The sequence below is a fragment of the Arachis hypogaea genome, chromosome 18 (assembly GCF_003086295.3).
Source record: "Arachis hypogaea cultivar Tifrunner chromosome 18, arahy.Tifrunner.gnm2.J5K5, whole genome shotgun sequence".
Classification (NCBI taxonomy): Eukaryota; Viridiplantae; Streptophyta; class Magnoliopsida; order Fabales; family Fabaceae; genus Arachis; species Arachis hypogaea.
In genome coordinates, this window is record NC_092053.1 from 44197034 (window position 1) to 44207996 (window position 10963).

The 10963-nt window shown below is 39.5% G+C and overlaps 1 non-coding gene across 1 annotated transcript; it reads right to left on the minus strand.

Annotated features, from left to right (window-relative positions):
* Positions 1–9364: 9364 nt before the first annotated feature.
* On the minus strand, positions 9365–9472 carry LOC112774838 (small nucleolar RNA R71). The gene has a single exon (XR_003189297.1). It is a non-coding gene; the product is annotated as a small nucleolar RNA R71 (small nucleolar RNA).
* Between the last annotated feature and the right edge of the window lie 1491 nt (positions 9473–10963).

Consider the following 10963-nt stretch of genomic DNA (forward strand, 5'->3'; position numbering starts at 1 on the left):
CTGAAATTGAGGGACCTGAGCAAAAATCTGATTCAGAGGCTGAAAAAGGACTGCAGATGCTGTTGGATTCTGACCTCCCTTCACTTGAAGTGGATTTTCTGGAGCTAAAGATGCCTAATTGGTGCGCTCTCAATTGCGTTGGAAAGTAGACATCCTGGGCTTTCCAGCAATATATAATAATCCATACTTTGCTCGAGATTTGATGGCCCAAACTGGCGTTCCAAGTCAGCATAGAAATTCTGGTGTCAAAACGCCAGAACTGGCATGAAAGCTGGAGTTAAACGCCTAAACTGGCACAAAAGCTGGCGTTTAACTCCAAGAAAGGTCTCTACACGTGAAAGCTTCAATGCTCAGCCCAAGCACACACCAAGTGGGCCCCAGAAGTGGATTTTTACACTAACTATTCTAGCTTACTCATTTTCTGTAACCCTAGGTCACTAGTTTTATTATAAAAACTACTTTTAGTGATTCATCCTGTACCTCATGACACTTTACACGTTTCATATTGTATTTCTGAAGGCATGAGTCTCTAAACCCCATGGTTGGGGGTGAGGAGCTCTGCTGTGTCTTGATGAATTAATGCAATTGCTACTGCTTTCCATTCTATCACGCTTGTTTCTATTCTAAGATATTCACTCGCACTTCAACCTGATGAATGTGATGATCCGTGACACTGATCATCATTCTCAACTATGAACGCGTGCCTGACAACCACCTCCGTTCTACCTTAGACTGAGTGCATATCTCTTAGCCTCCTGATTTAGATCAGAGTCTTCGTGGTATAAGCTAGAATTATTGGTAGCCATTCTTGAGATCCGGAAAGTCTAAACCTTGTCTGTGGTATTTCGAGTAGGATCTGGGAAGGGATGACTGTGACGAGCTTCAAACTCGCAAGTGCTGGGCGTAGTGACAGACGCAAAAGGATCAATGGATCCTATTCCAGCATGAGTGAGAACCGACAGATGATTAGCCGTGCGGTGACAGCGCATTTGGACCATTTTCACTGAGAGGACGGATGGTAGCCATTGACAACGGTGATCCACCAACATACAGCTTACCATGGAAGGAGCCTTGCGTGCTTGAAGAAGAAGACAGTAGGAAAGCAGAGATTCAGAAGATAAAGCATCTCCAAAATCTCAACCTGTTCTCCATTACTGCAAAACAAGTATTTATTTCATGTTCTTTTACTTTTTACAATTAAATCTGAGAATTATTGATATCCTGACTAAGAGTTACAAGATAACCATAGCTTGCTTCAAGCCGACAATCTCCATGGGATTGACCCTTACTCACGTAAGGTATTACTTGGACGACCCAGTGCACTTGCTGGTTAGTTGTGCGGAGTTGCAAAAGTGTAATTGTAATTTTGTGCACCAGGCATTTATGTATCCGGTGGTAAAATGGGAAAATAAAACGCTTAGGTTCACGGCCAGGCTCTAAAAGAAGTTGTGTTCAAGAATAAAAAAGAAATAAACTAAGAGAGTCAATAATACCATCCAGATTTTGAATTCCTAAAGACACCAACACTTTTGAGCTTCAAAGGATAGTGACATGCCAAAACTGTTCTGAAGTAAATGGTTAGTAGCCCCGCTCATCAATTGGAACTGAGCTTCATTGAAAAATCTGAGATTTATTGTATCCTTCTCTTCTTTCTAATCCTTCTTTGTTTTTGGTTGCTTGGGAACAAGCAATAGTTCAAGTTTGGTGATCTGATGAGTGGATATTTTATACGCTTTTTGGCATCATTTTCATATTATTTTAGTTATGTTCTATTTAAGTTTTATTATATTTTCATAGGTTTTAGTGCTAAATTCACATTTTTGGATTCTATTTTGAGTTGTTGTGTTTTCTGATGATTTCAGATAATTTTTGGCTGAAATTGAGGAGTTTTGCCAAAGTCTGATTCAGAGGCAAGGAAAGCGTAGTAGATGCTGTCAGATTCTGACCTCCATGCATTGATGCACGCGAATTTGTTGTCGGTTTGGATTTTAATCAAAACAAGGATCAATCCATTTGTAGCATAGTCCGAACCAACAATGAATCCTCTTCATCAAATATAAAAAATTAAATCAATTATATACCGAGATCAAGAGTACTTCAACCTTAGGTCGTCTTCCCTAGGAATGCAATTGAAAGTGCTACGCTTTTGGTTGTGAGGACAAAGGAAAAACGGTGTTTTGCAAAATCAAAGAATGAAAGATTAAATGAACTTGACAAATAAAAGAACAAAGAGATGATCAAAATTAGAATTAATGCAAGCAACAAGTAAGTAAGATCAAAACTAGTGAAAATGGTATAAATGCACAAGAGCCTTGACTTGGGAATGAGAGTCCAAGGAATCCCTTCCTTTTTATGATCACAACTATGGTAATTATGATGAGTCAATCTCGCCTAGTTAAGTCCTAACATCGAGGGGTAAGTCAAGCAAGCATAATTGACCTTAATCCATAGGTCCTAACCAACTTATCAAACTACTTGATAAAAGGCTAGCTTTAATGGAAACAAGAGTCAACTAACTACCCATGAATTACCACTAAATGTTGGACATCATGACTCTAGCATCTTAGGAACTCAAATCCCAAGCCAAGGTGTGAAAATCTACTCAAAATCTAAAGTTGGTATTTTCACAAACACCTTGTGGGTACAAAACTAAAACATGAGAAATTGCAAGAAAAATTAGAAGACTATAACCAACTATCAACAAAACCAAATATAAACAAGCAATCAAGCATAAAGGAAGCATGGAACATAAAATTCATTGATCAAAACTTCAAGAAACACAAAATTACAATTATGAACAAAGTAACTTGAACCAAAAGGAAATGAAAGTAAAAATGCTTTAATAAAAAGGGAATTGAGAGTACTTACAATTAAAGAAGCAAAAATCCAAAATCAAAGCTTGCTATAAAATGCTACAATGGAAATGAATAAACCCTAAGAGAGCAATGCTACACTACTACTACTCCTACTCCTAATTATGTTTTAAAAACTCTCTGAGTGAGCTCAAGCCTAATTTTACCTAATGAAAACCTAATGCCTTCATATGTGTTGATACACCCTTCATATAGCACTTCAATTCAGCCTTCAGGCCTTCCAAAATGGGCCAAAAGCCCTCAGAAATTGCGCAGCACGTGTTTCATTAATGCAACCACGTGCAGGGTCCTATGCGTACGCACAGGTGCTTGTGCGCACGCACACATGGAAATTTCCTCTTGTGCGCACGCACGGATGCTTGTGCACACGCACACTTGTCTGTGTGTGCTTTTCCTTGTTTTCTTCATTTGTTCTCCCATGTACATGCTTTCTTCTACTTTTGGCTATCCATTCTTGCCTAAATGACCTGAAATCACTCAACAAACATGTCATGGTATCAAGTGGAATAATAAAGGAATTACTTTGCTCATTTCAAGCATAAAATTGCATGTTGTCATATTTAAATCCAATTTAGGGGGCAAAACACAAAAGTATGCTATTTGGGTGCTTAAGTGGAGGTTTATGTGATAGAATCCATCCAACTTGAGTCAAAATATATCATCAAATATGGACTCAACAATTTCCCCACGCTTAAACAATAGCATGTCCTCATGCTAAACCAACAAGGAGAATGATCAAGGGGGGGGGGTAATCAACTTATTAAATACAACTATCTATATGCATGCAAGTATGTATATACTATCTATACCTATATACCTATCAATAGTTTCCTATGAAGTTGGTGAAAATAAACAATGAAATTCCCAAACAAGTATAGACAAATAGGGCTAAGCAAGGAAATAATCCAATGCAAGCAAGATCTAAAGAATTGATTCAAGTTTTAAAATGAAGCAACTTGCAAGAACTCATGATAAGAGAAGTGGAAACATAGAATTGAGTGATTGAACCCTCACTAGGTGTGTATACACTCTAATCACTCGGTGTTTAGAGGTTAATTCACTCAGATCTCCTCTAATCATGTTTTCCAGGATTTCTTTTCATCTAACAATCAACAAACAAGTGATGCATGAATGCAATTATCATGAGGACTTCATATGGTTGTAACGGGGTTAGGGTAAGGTGGGATAGATATGGCCAAGTGGACTAATTCAATTGAATTCTCGATTAGTTTAAGTTCCCAACTCAACCTATATCAACCAAATCAAAACAAAATACAATCCTAACCTTCCATCATTTTCTTTTCACTAACACTCATGTATGCTTTTCACAAAAATATCACATATGCATTTCTTTATGCATCACCTTTCTCTTTGGGGTAAATTTTGTCCCCTTTTTAAGATGATTTTTTTTTAAATTAAAAGTAAATGCATATGGTTTAGTAGTTCATACATGAGTGCTCCCATTTCTCAAAATTGTCAATAAAATACCAAAAACAAACATTTTCATTAATTACCAATATTTTCCAAAATTTTTCCCACACTTAAATGTCACACAGACCTTTCAACCTAAGCTAATCAAGGATACAATCCAAGGTAAATCATGATTTTTCGCTTAAGGTTGTAATGTGCTAATATTAAGAACAATGGGGTAAATAAAGCTCAAGGGGGTTAACAATGGTAGATGCAAAGGGTAGGCTATATGGGAAAAGTGAGTTTAATTCAAAGATGGCCTCAATCATACTCAATGCATTCAAAACATCAATCCTTGGAAATAAAGAATCAAGCAAAACCAAGATTACCGTCACAGAAGAGATATAACACACAATGAACAAAATTACTGGTTAAAATGGGTAACCACTCAATATAGCTCAAAAACTCACAAGGTATTTGTTCTTCACTCTTCTATGTTCCATAAAAATCACTCAAGCAAGTTTGAAAATAATTTTCCGATCAATTCAATAGAATGCCCTTGAACAAAATTCTTGGAAAATTTGTATTGTTTTTCACTAAAAGTATTTCCTATATGTATGTTTGTATGTTGTGATGGATGCAAATTTTTCAAAATTTTCTAGTCTTTTTTCTAATTTTCAACAAGCAAAAATTAACATGAACAACTAGGATCAAAATGAACTAGGCACATGCTATTTACATCATCCAATCACAATCCATATCTATACTATATACTGAGCAAAATAAAGTGCAATATGTAAATATACCAAAATGGAAGTGCATTGCTAAATATCCTAGAAACAACTACTATATATATATATATATATATATATATATATATATATATATACACCAAAATACCAAAATGTAGCAAAAGATAAAGTACTATAAATATCTACAAAAGCATAGCAAAACTGAAAATAAACTAAATAAGAAGTGTTCGGAGAGAATGTTTACACCAAAAAATCGTAGATCCTCCCCCACACTTAGATGAAGTATGGTCCTCCGTGCCAGAAATGGACCGGGGGTGATCAACTCTGCTAAGCTCCACCGGCTGGCGGTGGTGGGTGGTGATGATGCTGGTAGACAATGCTTGCGTGGGAAGGCTGTGCGGTGGGCTTAGCTGCCAGCTCCTGAACGGCCTGGTCAACTGGCTCTACTGCCATCTCCACTGTCTGCTCGGCTCCAGCTGCTAGCTCCTCAACTATAGGCCGCTCCACTCTCTGCTCTGGGGGCTCGATTGGCTGGCCAGCTTCAGCTGCTGGCTCCTCTGGTGCTGCCTCCTCAGTCTCAGGCTCGGGCTCTGGCATATCCGGAGGAGGTGGCCCAGGGTCTCTACCCTCGAACTTCGCTACAATCCACTGAAAGCGGTGAGCGTTGCAGCGCTCGAAACAGTGGAGGGTCTCCAGATACTCCCGACACAGCTCATATGGTGTCTGAAGTCGGGGTGTGGGCACAGGATGTGCAGGAGGTGCTGAGGGCTCTGCTGATGCTGATGGTGGCTCAATAGTCTTCCTCTTCTTCTGTGGCGGTCCTTCATAGTCGTCGTATGGTAAGAATGGGTGTTTACTGATGAGAACAGACATCTGGTCTGTTGGACGACGCTCCAGCCCAGATAAAGCAGCTAATCTGGTGATCATCGATGGGAAGGGGATGTTGTACTTCTGCTGCTGGGTCACCTTCCACATCGAATCTCTGATAAGGAGAAGAACAGAGATCCTCTTCCGTTCCAGAATAGCCCAAAGTAATACCGCCACATGGACCCTAATGTGAGGGGCATGCGTGCTCGGCAGAATGTAGTCGACGATGATCTACTGGCAAATCCTCGCCTCTGGATTGAGGTCAGTGTACGCAATGCTTTGTGGGACTGCATTCTCCCCCCTGCTGTACTCCCATTTGGCCTCAGGAATGCCTATCTTTTTCAGAATGACGTCCAAGGATAGCTTGCCTGATGTCAAGTCTTTCACTATCTGAGGGTAAGCGTCAAGTGCCGGAGGAATATGCGGGATTTGCAAGAGGGCCTCTAAGGCATGATTGATGCCAAGCATCTTAGACCAATTTCACTAGCCTTTTTATTTTTTTTAATTGGTTTTATGCACTTTCTTGAGCTATAAGTAAGCAATTGGGTTAGAAATTCATGTATGCCTAGATTCATTTAACCATGATTAATTTGATGCAATTTCATGAGAATTATGATATAATTACGTGTATGCTAAGAATGATAAGAATTCTCATGACTTTAGCAAGACTTTGATGCATGTATTGGTTGATGATAGGTGAAAGAAAGCATGGAGGATGGTTGAAGAAGGAGCCTAGAAAAGATGAAGAAAAAGCAACGTTGGTGGCCAAGTTGGACCACCAACGTTACCCCAAACATTGGAAGGGAACAAAAATTTTTTTTGCATAATGAGCTCATGTTCACATTGGAGTGAGCGTTGGACATCCAACGTTAACCCCAACGTGGTGATAAAATGTTCAATTATAGAGCTGAATAAATTTTGAGCGATAGACGGGTACACGTGAAAAAGCAAAATTTCTATATCCACGCGCAAGCGTGAGTTATGCGCACGCGTGGAATGGCAAAATTGACCATCCACGCAAACACGTGGGTCATGCGTATGCGTCACTAAATGAACGTTGGAGTCTAACTTTGCCTCAAATGCTAGCCTCCAATGTCCGTGATGAGGAGCCCAGAATTTGGATTTGAAAAACTTGAATCTACGCGTGGATGGGAAAAAAGGGCGAATCACACGTTAGCGTGGAGTACGCACACGCGTGAATATGCCAACGTTGGAAGGAACGTTCGAGGTCCAACACTGAGGCCAACGTCCCCTGCATGGTTTTAAAACTAGAAAATGAGATCTGTGCATCCACGCGCACGCGTGAAGCACGCGCACGCGTGAAGCACGCGCACGTGTACGCGTGGGTAGCGGGACGTTGGCCCTCCAACGTTGAGTCAAACGCCAATGACAGCAAAGTTATCTAGTTTTTCTGAAGAGCATTTGAGTCAACGTTGGCCATCAAACGTTGACTCCAACGTGAAGCATCAGACTCTACAATTCAAGCAGATCTCTCTTCAACAGCAAGGGAAACTAATTGGAACCAATTCAACCCAATTCCATCAAGGCCAAAAGCCCAATTCAGAGATTGAAGATCAATGGAAGAGAGTGTATAAATAGATTAGAATTTGAGTTAGAGAGGACTTTTCCCATTTTTATTTTACTTTTACTGTACTGCACATTTTACTTTCTGTTAATTTTTGTTTGCAATGTATCTTTCAACTCTATTTTCCATTTTAAGAGCTATGAATAACTAAATCCCTTTCATTGGGTTAGGGAGCTCTGTTGTAATTCAATGGATCAATAGTAGTTTTTACCTTCTTCTTCTTTCTTTTCTCTTGATTTTTTGCTAGAAAGCTTTCGGTCTTAATTCAATTGGATAGTTGTCTTGAGAGAAAAGCTATCCATAATTGGGATTCTTCGGATCCTTGAGAGAGGGATGAAGAATTCATGCTAGAATTGCTTTCTCACATTGGATTAGATTGGGGTTTGGATGGATATAGTGACATGTAATCCTACCAATACTTTGATTTATGAATTTGTGTGGTATAGTCAGTGACCAAACTTCAACTCTTCCCATGAGCAATTAAATCAAGACATTGGGCAATTGTTCATGCTTAGAGAGATTGGGTAGCCAAGACATTGGGATCCAATCATCTAAGATTGCCAATCAATGTCAATGAATGCATTGATTGAGGAAGAGATGAAAATGACTTGATCCGGAGAATTCAATATCTCCTAAAACCCAATGAACCCCCATCTCTGATCTACCTATTCTATTTACTTTTTGCTCTTTAATTTCATACTTAATTCCCCATTCCCATTTAATTTCTTGCAAGTTAAGCTTCTGTCATTTAATTTCCAGCAATTTAATTTCTGTTCGTTTACTTTCTTGTAATTTAAGTTTCCCGCCAATTTACATTCTACAAATCTCAACCAGAATTTTGATTCCGCTCAACTAGTATAATTTCTCAATTAACGTTGATCAACCAACCAATCTCTGTGGGATTTGACCTCACTCTTTGTGAGTTTTTACTTGATGACAATCCAGTACACTTGCCGGTAGGAATTTGTTGAGAGGCAAATTTCCGCGAATCAAGTTTATGGCGCCGTTGCCGGGGATTGGTTTTGTATTGACAATTATTAATCTGGAGGATAACTAGATTGAGCACTTTTCTTTTCTTTTGATTTATTAAATTTTACTTTCAGTTGTTCATTTTTGTTCTCTGCAATTTTCTTTTAGTTATTTTTCTTTAATTTTACCTTACTTCTTTACTTTCCAGCAAAGCTAACCCGCTAACTCATTAACTGTTTGATTAATTGCCTCAATTTCTCTAACCACTCTTTTTCGTTAATTGTGATTCCTTGCTGGTTTCTGCTTGTTGTGCTACTTGTATGACAGGTAGGAGAAAGGAAACTTCAACCCCATTTGATAGTGAACCGGAAAGAACCTTCCTGAGATTAAGGAGAAAAGCAAGAGGAAAAAGAGTTGTTGGTGCAGAAGAAGAGGAGGAATACTTTGATATAACCATGGAGGATGATATGGAAAACCATCATGAAGGAGAGGTGAACAACCATTCCAGAAGAGGTGGAGTCAACCCTGGTGGACAAGAGAGGAGAGTTTTGGGTTCATACATCAATCTAAACCCAGGAAATTGGGGTAGTAGCATTCAAAGGCCAACTATCCATGCTAATAATTTTGAATTGAAGCCTCAGCTCATAACTCTTGTCCAGAACAATTATTCTTTTGGAGGAAGTACCCAAGAGGATCCTAATGAGCATCTCACTAAATTCCAAAGGATATGTGACACGGTTAAATCTAATGGTGTTCATCCTGACACCTATAGATTGCTACTGTTTCCATTTTCTTTGAGGGACAAAGCATCAAAATGGCTGGAGTCATTTCCCAAGGTAAGCTTGACCACTTGGGACGATGTAATGAACAGATTCTTGACAAGGTTCTACCCTCCACAAAAAGTAAACAGGCTGAGAACTGAAGTGCAAACTTTCAGACAACAGAACGGTGAGACTCTCTATGAAGCCTGGGAAAGATTCAAGGATTTGACAAGGAAATGCCCCCCTGATATGTTTAATGAGTGGGTGAAAATCCATATATTTTATGAAGAGCTGAGTCATGAATCAAAGAAGGCTGTAGACCACTCATCTGGAGGTTCCCTAAACAAGAAGAAGACCATTGAAGAAGCCATTGATGTTATAGAGACAGTGGCTGACAATGAGTATTTTTATGCCTCAGATAGGAGCAACAACAGGGGAGTCTTAGAATTAAACCATATGGATGCAATCTTGGCTCAGAATAAGATGATCACCAAGCAGCTGGCTAAATTGACGAAGCAAATGGAGAAGAATCAGGCTGCAGCTATCCACACTCAACCATCACCATAAGAAAAATTGGACACAGAAGAAGGAGTTAACTGGGAGGAAGCTAATTACCTTGGAAATCCATCTAGGCAAGCTAATGATCCATATTCTAAAACCTATAACTCTGGTTGGAAGAACCACCCAAACTTTGGGTGGGAGAACTAACAAAGCCAAGGCCAAGATCACAAACCCCATAATCCAACCCAGTATAACAACTCCACTCACCAAAACTCCAACCAAAAACCATACCAGACCTCACAAAACACTTACTCACAGCCACCATACCAAAACCACAACAACCACTCTCAACAACCCAATTCCAACCAACCATTACCACATGATGATGACAGATGGCAAAAATAGAAGCCATGTTTGCATACCTTAGCAAGGAGTGTGAAGACATGAAGAAATTCAGGGAAGAAGTGAGAGGAAGTATAAAAAGCTGAGGGGAGGTTCTTAAGAATCTCGAATATCAGGTAGGACATCTTTCATAGAAATTTCCCAAGCCCACCGACAGCTTTCCAAGTGATACTGAAAAGAACCTAAGAGGAGAGACCAAGAAAGTAAGGTGGGAAGAATGCAAGTCAATCAATCTAAGTAGTGAAGGAGCTCTGAAGGGAGAATGCTCCAGACACTTAGAGCATGATGAAGGAGAGTCAAGGAAGAATGTAAGGGAGATAGAAAAAATGGCTAGCCCTGAACAAAGGAAGGAACAAAAAGAGAAAGAATCCCTCAAGCCTTTTGTGCCACAAGCACCATTTCCCCAGAGACTCGAGGGAAGTGAGAAAGACAGGTCATATTCAAGATTCTTAGACATGTTTACATCTCTCAGTGTCAATATCTCCTTCATCAAAATTCTCCAACAGATGCCCACCTACATCAAGTGCATGAAAGAGCTGCTGACCAAGAAAGGAACCTTAAAAGGGGGACAAACAGTGACAATGAACAAGGAATGTAGTGCTCTCATCAAGAAGGACGTACTCCTGAAGAAGAAAGATCCAGGGAGCTTTCATATTCTATGTGCCATAGGAGAGACAATTTAACAGAGGATTCTATGATCTAGGGGCTAGCATAAATGTGATGCCTCTGTCTCTTATGAAGAAGTTTCAAATCAATGAGCTGAGATCCATGGATGTAATTGGCAGATAAAACTCAGAAGAAGGCTGAAGGTGTAGTTGAAAATGTATTGGTGAAAGTGGGAAA